Source organism: Sus scrofa, chromosome X, assembly GCF_054392235.1.
Source record: "Sus scrofa isolate SSC_HxYL_T2T_F1_AM1 chromosome X, Sscrofa_HxYL_maternal_Yorkshire_Landrace_v2.0, whole genome shotgun sequence".
Taxonomy (NCBI): domain Eukaryota; kingdom Metazoa; phylum Chordata; class Mammalia; order Artiodactyla; family Suidae; genus Sus; species Sus scrofa.
This window is the reverse complement of record NC_139401.1, coordinates 40,838,616-40,853,869: the sequence shown is the minus strand read 5'-3', so window position 1 is coordinate 40,853,869 and position 15,254 is coordinate 40,838,616. Positions and strand designations below refer to the sequence as shown.

General features: G+C 40.5%; 1 protein-coding gene across 28 annotated transcripts in view; it reads left to right on the top strand.

The window, feature by feature from the left end:
* Positions 1 to 15,254, top strand: part of CASK (calcium/calmodulin dependent serine protein kinase) — a 371,692-nt gene that overhangs the window by 290,936 nt on the left and 65,502 nt on the right. The window lies entirely within an intron of this gene.

Sequence of the window (15,254 nt, the reverse complement as noted above, 5' to 3'; positions counted from 1 at the left end):
TATATCTTTTTGAATTATAGTTTTTTCTGAATATAGAGCAGTATCTACTTCGAACTCTCTATCTCTGGGCTTCATCTACCCCCTGGAACTCACTTTCATGTGCTATTTCCCGATTGCTACTAATTTGCCTAAACAATGACAAGATTGCTCTATAGCCTTGGATGTCATGCTTGGCTTGCCAAACTGAACCTTTTCTCTTACTGTGTGTCTCCCCACCTCACCTCTTTGGGAAGTCTAGAGCCTGTTCCTGTTCCCTCCTCCAGCTGCTTCAACTTGATATATGTAACTGACCATACCTCGTTGAGTCCTGAGACATGACTATAAAATCAAGTCCAAAAAAGTTAAGAAAATTGAGCAGCACCTCTTGAAGCTTTAATTGTGCATTTAACGCTGCATCATTCTCCTAAAAAGCTACAGAGAAGCCCATAAGTTGAGTATAGTACCATGTATTAAACTATTCCTCTACTGAAAAAAAAAAACAAAACAAACAAAAAAAATATTCCTCTACTGATAGCCATAAATGTAGCTTTAACGTTACAAACAATGTTTGCAGTAAGCATCCTTGTGCTGGCCTCCTTGGAGACATTCGTTGTCATGGCATTTATGTAAAAAAAGAAGAAATTCTGCATATTTTTCACTGCACAACATGGATACAGGTACACAAATGCATAGATAGTGCTTTTTTAAAACATGGTACTGGAGCAATTTGATATCCATATGGAAAGAAATAAACTCAGACCCTTACCTCATACCATACATAAAAATTTCCATGAGATGGATTATAGATTCATTGTAAGCTTAAAACTAGAGAACTTTTTTTTTTTTTTTTTTTTGCCTCATAGGGCCTCACATACAGCATCTGGACGTTCCCAGGCCAGGGGCTGAATCAGAACTACAGTTGTTGGCCTACACCACAGCCACAGCAACGCCAGATCCAAGCCTCATCTGTGATCTACACCACAGCTAACAGCAACTCCGGATCCTTAACCCACTGAGCGAGGCCAGGGATCAACCCTACATCCTCATGGATGCTAGTCGCCTTCATTACCACTGAGGCACAATGGGAATACCTATAAAACTTTTGAAAGAAAACGCAAGAGTAAATCTTCATTACCTTGGGTTAAATAAGGAGTTCTAAGATACAGCACAAGAGAAAGCTTGAGCGTGAAGGAAATATTCTAAAATTGGATTGAGGTAATGGTGGTATAGCTGTATGAATTTACTAAGTCATCAAACTATACACTTACAATGGGCAGATCGTACAATTTATAAACAAAATCTCGGTAAAGCTTTAACAGCTTTATTTAAAATGTGAAAAATGAGAATATATTTTCTTTTTGTTTTCAAAATCTATTTTACCCTTTTTGTATTATTTTTAAGGCAAAGCACTGTTGCAAATTCCTCCCATGTGCTATGGGTTATAATATACTGTGGCTCCCAAAGTGTCCTTTGTAATCCATTGCTCCCACTATGACAGCAGTTTCAAGTGTCTCCTGGTGTTGTCTCTGTGTGCTAACACCAATCCAGCAAAGCCAAGCTGCCTACTGTCTGCAGTGCCCAAGGTCCATTGAAGGGATTATCCCAGTAGATTTCACAGAGTCATTACACTGATTTCCCCATCTCAACATTTACCTTTATGGCTAAGAATTTACCATTTATTGGAGTTCCCATTGTGGTGCAGCACAAATGATCCTGACTAGTATCCATGAGGACTCAGGTTCAATCCCTGGCCTTGTTCAGTGGGTTAAGGATCCAGCATTGCTGTGAGCTGCAGTGTAGGTCGCAGATGCAGTTTGGATCCCGCATTGCTGTGGCTGTGGTGTAGGCCAGCAGCTGCAGCTCTGATTCGACCCCTAGCCTGGGAACCTCCATATGCCGCAAGTGTGGCCCTAAAAAAAGAAAAAAGAATTTTAAGTCGAAAGTTTATTGACTTAAAAATGCTAAATTTGTTTTTCTCTCCCAAGAACTCTTTTATTATCCATTGTGTGGTTGTGACTTGAAAGAAGTCTCTATTGTCTTGTTTAAAAACATTATGTATTACATAATTTTATGTATTTTTCAGTAAGGGAAGGGGTACCTTCTCAGAGCAACATGCGGTAGTTTATTCTTTTAGTTCATTTCTTCAATATTCAAGTAGTTATTTCCGCAGATTCATAGCTCTGGCAGATTTTATGTGCCATAATATCAATTTTTTGTCTCTTTACCGTGGTAAAATATACATAACCTAAAACTTACCACTTTAGGCATTTTTAAGTGTACCATTTGGTGGAATTAAGTATATTCATGTTGGGCTACCATTACCACCATCTACCTCCAAACTTTTTTTCAGCTTCCCCAACTGAAACTCTGTACCCATTAAATAGCAACTCACCATTTCTCCCCAGTCCCTGGCAGCCACCATTCTACTTTCTATCTCAACAAATTTGACTATGTAGGTACCTCATATAAGTGGCATCATAGAGTATTTGTTCTTTTCTCACTAGCTTATTTCACCTAACATTTTGTCCTCGAGTTTCATCCATGTCATAGTATATATCAGGATTTCCTTCCTTTCAAAGACTGAAAAATATCCCATCATATATATCATATTTGGTTTATCCATTCATCCAATATCAATATTTTATGGTAGACAGTTATATACTAGGAAAAGCCAAATTCTCCAAATAAAGCTGTCTAGTAGTAGGGAATTCAGCCTCAGTTCCATCCTCACGCAATTGCTCTGTCTGGTCTCCAAGTTAGCTTCTATGTTACACACCTTTGTAAAAGGAATGTGTGATTTTTCACTAGAAGTATTATTAACTACAGGAGTCCTTCTCACTCCCTTATTTGTTCAGACGAACTACTTCTTAAAACAGGGATTGAAATTTGCTCTAAAATACCAAGAATCAGCTTGTCTCCAGTACCACCGTTTCCCACTGAGTGCCCTTCTCTTTTTATAGCAGCATAGTCAACTTTACCAGAAGGCGAAGGAATGTTCAGAAAGCCTTCCAAGAACAACAAGCACTGATTCCTCTGCATGCTCTTCTCAAGGAAAGGGGCAGGGCGGTTCCCCCAAAAAGGAATGTGATATTTTAAAGCAGCAAATAGGATATTCATGCAATGTAACTTCATTTAACTATTATTGTAGATGCTTCAGAAGAACACCTTAGGAAATGAGGTTTTAACACTTTTAAAAATGTTTTTAGTAGTTTTTTTATGGAAAAGAAATTCAGGAGTTCCCACTGTGGCACAGAGGGTTAAGAATCTGCTGTGGCTCAGGTGGCCAAGGAGGTGCGGATTTGATCCCCGGCCTGGCACAGTGGATTAAGGATCCGGTGTTGCTGCAGCTGAGACTCAGATTCGATCCTTGGCCCGGGAACTTTCATATGCTATGGGGGAAAGAAAAGAAAACATCATATCATAGTGAAATCTCTCACATTTGGGCAAACTCTTGGATCTAGCAGTAAAAAGGGCTCTATTTCAGAAGGATTAATTAAAAGGACAATAAAGCCTGCCTGTATCATCTAACTGGTTGTTTTTCTTCATGCTTGCTTTTGCTTGCTCAAGAATAGGCATTATGACTTGATTCTTACAAGGCTTAACTCCAGGGTCATTTGCCAACTGAAAAAGGCCTAGGGAACAATCACGTTAGGTCATCTGAGGCCAGTGTTTGAGTTTCTCAGAAAGAGCTGCCAATTGACCAGAAATCTACTGCAGTGGCCTATGTTGTTAGGCCACCGACAGTCTTTTTAGATTGAACTAGGAGGCCAAGCAAGTCTTAATTTCTTGGATTCAAAAATAAATCCCTGTAAGAGCAGTGTTCTAATGGGATTCAAACAGAAGTAACTCTGTACACAGGAAAAATCTAAAACCAGAGGCTTCCTTGGAGGTACTTTGCTTTCAGGATCCAACATGTTTTGCAGCCCTTTCAGGAAATCTTGAGATGGTTCAGATACACTGATTTTTCAATTTCCTCTTTACCATCAGAAGGAAACTTTCATAATGGGTTTAGAGTAGCATATTACTAGGCCAGCTGGGCCACTTCTTAAGATTTGAAAGGATATATATACCCCATCATGATTTTCTGAAACTTGATCTAAGCTAGCATTACACTGCTGTACTATTAGGCTGAAGCTTTCCTGGGACATCTAACCCAAGGGCTTCCAGCAACATTCTTATTGGCCACTAAATGCAGTATACATCCCATCGGATAGCCATTTCTGACTCTAATTACCCAGTGTAACCTGGGCCGTAGTATTTGTAGCAGCCCTGGACCTTTCTCCAGGAAAAATCTAAATCCCAAGGTGGAATTCCTGTTACTTTATTACCGTCACTAGATTTGTGGATTTGACACACTGTATTTTTTAGGTGAAAAACAAGTTTAAGATTTATAAAATTTAGCTTTTACATGTTTTTTAAACTTTTAGAGGGCACATAGTAGAAATTATGAAGGATAAAGTACAAATAATGAAAGTATACCCTTCAAGTGAATGGAGTACATTATCTCCATGCAGATGGAAAGTCATCTGCATGACTAATCTTTGAGTGCTTCCTCAATTATTTTTCTTAATTGAATTGATTTTTAGAAATTTTACAGAATATAAATTTTAGGAAAAACAATTTTTAGTGCTAAGATAATAGGCATTTTTTAATTCCCTAAAAGAAAAATGCCCTAAGTGACTTTAATTTCTTTTGGTAAATCATAATATCCCAATGATACCTAATCATTCTTAGATTTGTAAGACGGACAAGTTATATAAGTTCTTCCCAAAGTTTTTTGTTTTTTGTTTTTTTTTCTTTTTATGGCCACACTTGTGGCATATAGAAGGTCCTGGGCCAGGGATCAATTGGGAGCAGCAGCTGAGTTCTGAGCCACAGCCACGGCAACACTGCATCCCAGCCATATCTGCAACCTATGCCACAGCTTGCGGCAATGTCTGATCCTTAACCCACTGAGTGAGGCTAGGGATCAAACCCACATCCTCACAGAAACAACGTCGGGTCCTTAACCCATTGAGCCACCATGAGAACTCCCTTCCCAAAGTTTAATTGTAGCTCCTTCAATATTTGAAAATGCGATTTCAAATTTTGTGGTGTGTTTCTTTCAAACTTAACATTTCCCATTGCACAATCTTTAGACCACTGTTAAATGTGCTGCCCCCCTCCAAGCTTGGACGGTCATTTTTTCAATAGATTGAGCCTCTCTGTTGAATTTTACAATGCAGTTATTCTATTCTTTTTTTAAAAATTGAAATATAGTTGATTTAAAATATTAGTTTCAGGGAGTTCCTGTTGTGGCTCAGCAGGTTATGAACCCGACTAGTATTCAGGAGGGTGTGGGTTCGATCCCTGGCCTCGCTCAGTGGGTTAAGGTTCCGGCATTGCCATGAGCTGTGGTGTAGGTCGCCGATGTGACTCAGATACCACATTGCTGTGGCTGTGTCATAGGCTGGCAGGTGCAGCTCCAATTCGACCCGTAGCCTGGGAACTTCATATGCCACAGGTGCAGCTCTAAAAAGCAAAAAAAAAAAAAAAATAGTTTCAAGTGTATAATAGCATCGTGATTAGATTTTTTAGAGATTATATTCTATTTATAGTTATTATAAAATATTGCTATATTCCCTGTGCTGTACAATATAGCCTTGTAGCTTATTTATTTTATACGTATTAGGTCATACCTCTTAATCCCCTTCCCCTATATTGTCTCTCACCTTTCCCTCTCCCCACTGGTAACTATTAGTTTGTTCTCTGTATCTGTGAGTCTGTTTCTTTTTTATTATATTCACTAGTTTGTTATATCTTTTAGATTCCAGTGATATCTTACAGTAACGGTTGTTCTCTCTCTGACCGATTTCACTTAGCATAATACCCTCCAAGTCCATCCATGTTGCTGCAAATGGCAGATTTTCACTCTGTTATGACTGAGTAGTGTTCCATTTTGTATTACACCACAGGTATGTATTCAGAAAAGGAATTGCTGGGTCATATGGTGACTCTATTTTTAGTTTTCTGAGAACCCTCCATACCACTTTCCACAGTGGTGGCATCTATTTACATTCCCACCAACAATACGCATGAGTTCCCTTTTCTCCCCATCTTTGCCAGCGTTTATTTGTATTCTTTTTGATGATGGCCATTCTGACAGGTGTGAGGTGATATCTCATGGTAATTTTGATTTGCATTTCCCTGATGATTAGCAGTGATGACCACCTTTCCTTATGTCACCATCTGTATTTCCTCTTTGGAAAAATGTCTATTCAGTTCTACGCATTTTTTAATCAGGTTGTTTGGCTTCTGGTTTGTTTTTGTTTTTGTTTTTTGATGTTGATTTGTATGAGCTGTTTATAAATGTTGGTTAGTAACCCCTTATCAGTCATATCATTTGCAAATATTTTCTCCCATTTAGTAGGTTGTCTTTTCATTTTGTAACTAGGTTATGTTTAATAACACCAAGATCTTTGAAAGGGTATTTTCATATTTTTAACTTAGGGACAATGAGTTTATGTATAAACTTAAGCAGGAAAAATAGATTTTTTTAGATCTCAGAAGATTTATTTCTGATCTCTAGCTTCAGAAAACTGGCTCCAGTGCAGTAGTTGAATATCAGTTCCTTATATTTTAGAATTAAATCACCTTTCCCTAACATTCCTCTAGATTTCAAATGTATTTTTAAAAATACTGGAGTTCCCGTCGTGGTGCAGTGGAGTTCCCGTCGTGGCGCAGTGGTTAACGATTCCGACTAGGAACCATGAGGTTGCGGACTCGACCCCTGGCTTACTCAGTGGGTTAAGGATCCGGTGTTGCCGTGAACTGTGGTTTAGGTCGCAGATGTGGCTCAGATCCCGCGTTTCTGTGGCTGTGGTGTAGGCCAGTGGCTACAGCTCTGATTCAACCCCTAGCCTGGGAACCTCCATATGCCGTGAGTGCGGCCCTAGAAAAAGACGAAAAGACAAGACAAAAAAAAAAAAAAAAAAAATGCTGTTGAGGAGTTCCCGTTGTGGTGCAGTGAAAACGAATTCGACTAGTATCCATGAGGATGTGGGTTCGATCCCTGGCCTCGCTCAGTGGGTCAAGAATCCGGCATTGCCGTGAGCTGTGGTGTAGCTTGCAGATGCAATTCAGATCCTATATTGTTGTAGCTGTGGCATAGGTGGGCAGCTACAGCTCCAATTTATCCCCTAGCCTGGGGACTTCCATATGCTGCAAGTGCATCCCTAAAAAGAAAAAAAAATACTGTTGAATATCAATGGTTGATCTGCTGGGTTTGCTGAAAAGATGTACCATTGGAACTTTGTTCCTCATCACCCAGTTTCTTCATGGAAACTATAAAGAAAGTTCTTAATACAATAGCCCATGTTTTCAGAGCAAATCATTTCAATTCCCATTGTTGTGCAGTATAAACTTGTAAACATTGTTATTATCTGTCTTATAGGATCACAGACACATTTCATTATATTCTTTGTAGCTAAATTTTTAACCCTTAATAACTTTAATTCTTTTCCAGCAGGGAGTTTCTTTGGTATCTTTCATTTAAGTCGTAGGATGGTGGTTGCTAATGAGCTTGTTGTCTCAAGCAACTCTACAGACCCATTCATTATTTGGCTCATTTCTATAGCCTAGTTGCAAAAGTTATAATCTTTCTCAACTAATGTACATTGGTGGTCTTTAGATTTAGTTTCCTCTGTGCTAGAAAGTTAGTGGAACACATAACCCAGTAATAGTAATTTTACAGGTCCACCACCTGCCATTCCATTTTAAATGTTGATATTGCTAAAGACTGCATATAAATCTTCTGAGGAATAGAAATCAGAAAAGTGTGAGATACCAGAGAGTATGGTTTAAAAAGAGAGAGGGGAGAAAAGGAAGGAAAAAGAAACTCGATTTAGTGTTTTGAACGTAGATAAAAAATGACATACTAAACAATTTTATCATCATTGTGTTTCATCATTAAGTACAATCTCAGGAGAGTTAAATTTAATGTTACCACCAACTTTATTCTGCCTCGTTTAAAACAACCCATCTCTAGTACAGAATACAGCCTCTTCATGGAACTGTGCTTTTATACCCCTTAAGACAGAAAGATAAAGTAGGTCCATGGTAGCTGTATGGGGTCACATCTGACCCAGCAGCAGAAACTGGTGGCGAGCAGACTCGTCTCAGAGTGAGATAGCATGAAGCAGTGTGTTCCCCTTGCAGCTCTTCACATTTCCTCGTTTTGCCTTGGGTGTGTGTGTGGCGGGGTGTTTTAATAAAAAGTGCTGAACTTCAGTAGCTATAGTTTCATTAGAAAGAGAAAACAGTAATAGATAGATCTTCAGAATAGATAGATTCTTATTTTCTCTCTAAGGATAATTTATTAACATTCTTCCCTCCCTCTGCCTCACCCTCTATACCACGGCTTTACAAATACATTTGAAATCTTCAGATGGCGGGAAAGCAAAGAGCAAATGGAAATATATTTTATCATTTCAATCCACCTTGAATTTGAGTTTCTAGAGCAAGTGTTGGCCACTACAACTGTCAGGCCACAGCCAGCCAGCCACCTGTTTTTGTAAATAAAGTTTTATTGGAACCCAGTCGTGCACATTCATTTATGGACTATTAATGGCTACCTTCACATACACAGCAGAGTGGAATGGTTGTGACAGAGTCCATATGGCCCACAAAGTCTGAAATATTTATCATCCGGCCAGGAAAGGATTAAGATTCTAACATTCTTTAACTGGGCAAGGCTTGTAGTTGATTGCCTAGTATCTTTCAAATCATATTTAGTTACCTTTTTTCCCTTACACCTATAAATGGCATTCTCTACAGTCTTTCTCCAAATATTTGCTGAAGGTGTTTCCCTGGCACAAGACTTTGTGTTACCAAATTCTAATATAAGCCCTGGAACTCGGGTAAAAGAGAAAGGAGACCTGTCTAGTCTGCTACTACTCTGGCTGTAGGACCCTGAGCACATCATTGCATGTCACTGAGCATCAGCTCTCTCCATCTTAATGTGGAGGAGTTGGGAGTTCCCATTGTGGCGCATTGGAAACGAATCCAACTAGGAACCATGAGGTTGCGGGTTCGATCCCTGGCCTCGTTCAGTGGGTTAAGGATCCGGCATTGCTGTGAGCTGTGGTGTAGGTCACAGACGTGGCTCGGATCCTGTGTGGCTGTGGCTGTGGTGTAGGCCAGCAGCTGTAGCTCCTATTTAGACCCCCAGCCTCCATATGCCATGGGTGTGACCCTAAAAAGCAAAAATAAAGTAAAATGGAGGAGTCGAATCATGGTGGTATCTTTTACCTTGAAAATTGTATCCTTGTTCAGTGGGCTAAGGATCCAGTGTTGCTGTGAGCTGTGGTGTAGGTCGCAACACAGCTGGGATCTGGTGTTGCTGAGGCTATGGCGTAGGCTGGCAGCTGCAGCTATGATTTGACCCCTAGTCTGAACTTCCATATGCCGCAAGTGTGGCCCTAAAAAGACAAAAAAAAAAATTTTTTTTAATTTTATGAAGCCAGACTTGAAACATACCAAAAAAGAGAATTAAATGTGGTCAAAATGTATTTCTTAGTTTTGAGGGAACGTTTCTAAATATGCAAGCAAGACAGAAGATAAGTGATATCTGGCTCCTAAAGAAATAAGCTAAAATAAGTATTCCTCTTCTGTTTATTTTTCTATTCTGAATTTAAAAAAAAAAAAAACCTATTTACAGTTCTTATGCACCAGTTAAATACTTTTTTTTTGAAGAATAAACATCTGCTTTGTACTCAGCCTCATGCTCAGTACTGTTACTAAATGTCAAAGGACTCAAGAGTCTGATCATGGAAAAGAGAAAGAACCACTTAAACAGCATGTTCTATATGTCCCTCAGGCTGCCAGTGTTTGGCAGGGAGAGGGGCAGCCAGATGTTGTCTCTGTCCTGGGTTGTTCCTGCCTCATCAGTGTATCCTACAGCTGGCCTTGGCAGTACCCACTCAGCTCCTGCCTTTGGGTGTGACTCCACGGCCACTTCTGCATCCCCTCGCTCTGTGAAGACAATTTTCTGGGCCAGGGCTCCATCAAGATGGCTCCAGCCAGATTACATCCTGAGGCAGCTCCTTAGCTCATGGGAAACATACATGCTTGCTACAACATACACTGAGTGTGCGCTGCCCTACTGTTGGCCTCTCACCCTGCTGTCAGGGGCTGCCCCAGGCAGCCTCCAGCCAGGAAAGAGGCTCTTTTCACATGTCAAGCTGCTCCAAGAGCTCTCTCTCACACAGCACTCTTCTGGGTGCACAAGATGGGCCTTGGAAGTTGCTGCAACTCAGCAGGCATCCCTGCAGAGCTTGAGATAGTGAGCTGTCCTTGTTGGCACCTCTAGTTTGTGTACTTTTTTTGGAGCATCTCCCATCCTTGACTTTGCATGAGGGAGCAAGCAACTCCCTATCCTTTCCTCCCCAATTGGAAGGAGAAGAGAAGATCAAATGCTTGCTCTCCTCAGTCTTGCACTTCTACAGATTCCAAGCATCTTCCTCCATAGGCAAAACGGGGTGCTGGGGTGACTATGGAAGGACCGCTTTAGCTACCTTTCAGCAAGCCTTGGAGGGATGGTCCGGCAGCTTCCTAGCCGACTTGGCGGCGCTTACTTCCTATTGGCCTTGGCTCTGGGCTTCGGCTGAAAGTCCAAGACAACAGGCAAAGTCTCAAAATCACATCATTCTAAATATTATTTGTATGATAGAAGGGGGTTGGGCAGAAAAGGGTGATAAAGAAAGCTGCAGCCTGCCTTTGTTTTCAGAACTCAACCACCTCTCGCTTGCCCCCCAGACTTTGGCAAAACTCTACCTGAATTCAAACTTTGAGTCCTAAACAGCATCTCACAGGCAGCTTACAATATCAAGAGGACCCATAAGAGTGAGAAGTTGAAAAGTTGCATACTTCTGACCACTGTTGAAGACAGTTTAATGTTGCATTGCATGCAAACTTACAATTTTTTTTTTTTTGGCTTTTTGCCATTTCTTGGGCCACTCCCGTGGCTTATGGAGGTTCCCAGGCTAGGGGTCTGATCGGAGCTGCAGCCACCGGCCTACGCCACAGCCACAGCCACAGCAACGCGGGATCCAAGCCGCATCTGTGACCTACACCACAGCTCACGGCAACACGGATCCTTAACCCACAGAGCAAGGCCAGGGATTGAACCCGCAACCTCATGGTTCCCAGTCGGATTCGTTAACCACTGCGCCATGACGGGAACTCCAAACTTACAGTTTTTAGTTTTAAGTTTTATTGAAGTATAGTTGATTTACAATGTTGTGTGATGACTTGCCATATTTCTCAAACAGTTTATATTTGTTATGGGTATCCCTAAAATATCCTGAATCCCTAAGGCAAAGATGAAGTCACAGAAGTTGGGGGGCTGGGAAATGAAGGTTTGCACATGCACATGCACATCCAGATAGTCCCCAGCTTGGGACTGTTCACTGAGATATTTCCTACTTGATAATGCTGGGAACCAAATTACTCTCAGATCCTCAAAGGGGTCAAAGTGGCATGTGTTTCCGGGCCTTTGGTTATACCTTTCTTTGGAATTTGTGAGTTCTTTGAGGATAGGAACTCTCATCTTTTTCCTTTCCATAACCCCAGTGAATAGAACCCCACTGCCTAGTACATGATAAAGTCAGTAAATATCAGATGGGTAGATGGATCAACCAGAGGTCACTTCTTCCCGCTGATGGTAAAAGTAAACTCCTTCCCTGTCCCTTCTTGCCTTAGTTCTTACTTACTGTTTTGATTAATGAGCAGGCAGTTGAAATTCACCATCTGTTCTTAGCCACAAGGATACCATCCATCCTCTCCCGTGCCTGCCTTGACTGCTCAGGCCTGTGCTTTCCTGGGAGCTGGAGAGGCAGAGCCCAGTGTCCCCACCCCAGGCAGAAGGTCCCTTCATTTATTCCTTCCTACTACATTTGCTTTTGATATTAGTCATCCTACCTCCCCCTCATCCCACCACTAGTTCCACTAAACTTAAGTTAATGTGTGATGAATTGGATTGGGCAAAACCAAGGGAGCAGAGGGAAGTTTGGTCTGAGCACTTTACTTGGGGCCTTATCTGTATGCTACCTGAGAAGTTGTAAGACTGGAAGGTTGATTCTCACTTTACTACTCTCTGCCTCATCTTCCTCCTCTGTAAATGGGAGTAGTAGAGGTATCAACCTTACAAGGTTCTCTGAAGTTAAATGAAGGGATACATATATAAAATAAGAACTTTGAGGAGTTCCCGTTGTGGCTCAGTGGTTAGCAAATCCGACTAGGAACCATGAGGTTTCGGGTTCGATCCCTGGCCTTGCTCAGTGGGTTAACAATCCGGCGTTGCTGTGAGCTGCGGTGTAGATCACAGACAAGGCTCAAATCTGGTGTTGCTGTGGTTGTGGTGTAGGCCAGCAGCTCCAGCTCCAGTTAGATCCCTAACCTGGGAACCTCCATATGCTGCGGAAGCGGCCCTTAAAAGACAAAAAGACAAAAAAAAAAAAAAAAAAAAAAAAAAAAAACTTTAACTAGTAGTAGCATCTAGTAAGTGCTCAATAAAAGCAACACTTATCATTGTTGTTATTATTAGTATTACTACACCTACTATCAAAAGTTAGTAGTGGGCAGGAGTTCCCATTGTGGTTCAGCAGATTACAACCCAATTAGTATTCATGAGGATGCGGGTTCAGTCCCTGGCCTCGCTTAGCCGGTTAACAATCCAACATTACCATGAGCTGTGGTGTAGGTCACATATGTGGCTCAGATCCTGCATTGCTGTGGCTGTGGTGTAGGCCAGCAACTGCAGCTCCGATTCAGCCCCTAGCCTGGGAACTTCCATATGACGCAGGTGCAGCCCTCAAAAAAAAAAAAAAAAGGTACTGGACTTAAGATTTAGAAATATCTAAGGAGTTTACAAAAGAACAGGTTTCTGGGCCCCTTTTTCAAATTCTGATTCAGTCTATCTGCAGTGGGGCCCAGAATCTGTATATTTAAGAAACTACTCCAGTTGCTTCTGCTCCAAGTCCTCAAGAAACCACACTGTTTTAAGACCTAGGAAACTGCACTTAGCATCATAAGACCAAGCCAGAAATAAAAGTATTCAGTGATAGAGTAAAGGCAATTCTGAGAGCTGAGGAGTTTTTTGTTCCTTTGTGAGTTAAAACTAATGTACGTTTGTTAAATATGTAAAGAGAAACTAATCCTAATCCCAGTTGAAAATTTTGAAAGTAGTGTCCTTGGTCGGAAAAAAAAGTCCGTGGTGAGATGAGGCCTTATAAATGATGGTGCCATCAACTTGTAAAGCCTCAAATTAAATTTCCTTTTTTTTTTTTTCAAACAGCCTCCAGGAGTTTTAAAAATCTTTTTATTTTACTTTGATTATTAATACTATGACATGTCAGGTGATGGCTGTATTTTTGAAGTGTTAAGGAGTTCCCTTCATGGCTCAGTGGTTAACAAATCCAACTAGGAACCATGAGGTTGCAGGTTCGATCCCTGGCCTTGCTCAGTGGGTTAAGGATCTAGCATTGCCGTGAGCTGTGGTGTAGGTCACAGACGTGGCTTGGATCCCGAGTTGCTGTGGCTCTGGCGTAGGCTGGTGGCTACAGCTCTGATTCGACCCCTAGCCTGGGAACCTCCATATGCCGCGGGAGCAGCCCAAGAAATGGCAAAAAGACAAAAAATAAAATAAAGTGTTAGGTATTTTAAATATTTTTTTAAAGTTAAGATTCCTTACTTTGGGGATGTTGGGGTTTTTTTCTTCTATTTTTATTGCATTCATACTGTATTTCACTTTATCTCTATAGATGAGTCTAGGAACCTACACTACATGTAACATTATTTCTGTGAGAAAAAAATATATTCCTTAGTTCCAAATTTCTATGGAAAAATATATTCTCTAGTTCAAATTTCAAAATTCACAATCCTTGGAGACAGAAATCATTCAGAGAATGGAAAGTGCCCCATATATTCTACAGGATTTGGACAAACTTTTATAAACCAGCCACATATCACTAGTTCCCTAAATCTTAACATAAATATTTTAAATAGAGCAGTACTTTACTAGGCTACTACACTATTTATTTAACCTCTAATTTAGTAGTACTTTCTGAACGCTGCCATTTTAAATGGTCACTGTTCTATCTTCACATTGCTATCATTAGGCTTTCTTTATTTATCTATCTGCTGCCTATCAGTCATTAGGAATTTTTATGTATGGTGTGGCCCAAATATTTTCAAGTCATAAAGCTTTTTTATCTTGCATCAGTATAAACAAGTCTAACCGTAATCCAAAGAATATTTTTGGTATTTGACCTCTCCACTAGCACTGGTGTGCATAGTAGGGGAGAAGAAAAGAGCAAAGGCACAACCAACCCACCCAAAAAACCCACCTATTTTAGAGAAGTTCGGAAACAGAAGTGGCAGACTAGCCAAGCTTATTTTAAACTTTTCACTTTTCAAAGCAGACTCTTGAAGGAGATGTTTCTTCTGAGGTAGAAATTAACATTTTAATTACATTTCTACACTACAGAGATTTTTCTTTAAAGAATTCATTTTCGGAGTTCCTGTCATGGCTCAGCAGAAACGAATCTCACTAGTTAGTACCCATGAGGATGCAGGTTCAGTCCCTGGCCTCACCCATTGGGTTAAGGATCTGGCGTTGAGCTGTGGTGTAGGTTACAGACACAGCTCGGATCTGGCAATGCTGTGGCTGTGGCGTGGCCAGCGGCTACAGCTCCGATTCGACGCCTAGCCTGGGAACCTCCACATGCCGCGGGAGCGGCCCTAGAAAAGGCAAAAAGAAAAAAAAAAAAATATATATATATATATATGTATATTTAGATTCTTTTTGGCAGCTTCTTGTACTGAATTTGCAAGTTAAAAAGGAAAAAGATTTATGTCCCTGATTTCTTGCTAAAGGATGCCAGCACTGATACTGTTAATGAACAGCCCTAGTAAAACAAGTATAAACCTTTTGTGAGAACATTCCTTCGTAGAAGAAGTTGGGTTTGCCCTTTCCCAAGATTTAGATTTCTATAAAAATTCCTTCAGATGTATCTTGGCTAGAAAGCATTCTTTCATTTTACTCTGTATTCATCTTATTAAATGTTGCTTCTATCAGAGGGGAAAATGCTGTGGTTACTGAAATATTGATGATTTTTTAAAAGATATGCACAGTACTCATGTCCTGGCAAGTTTCATTGACTGAATAAGAGATTATGAATATGAAGATCCCATTAAAATCATCAGCCTGCCTTTTTAAGAGGAAAGTATTGTTTAGC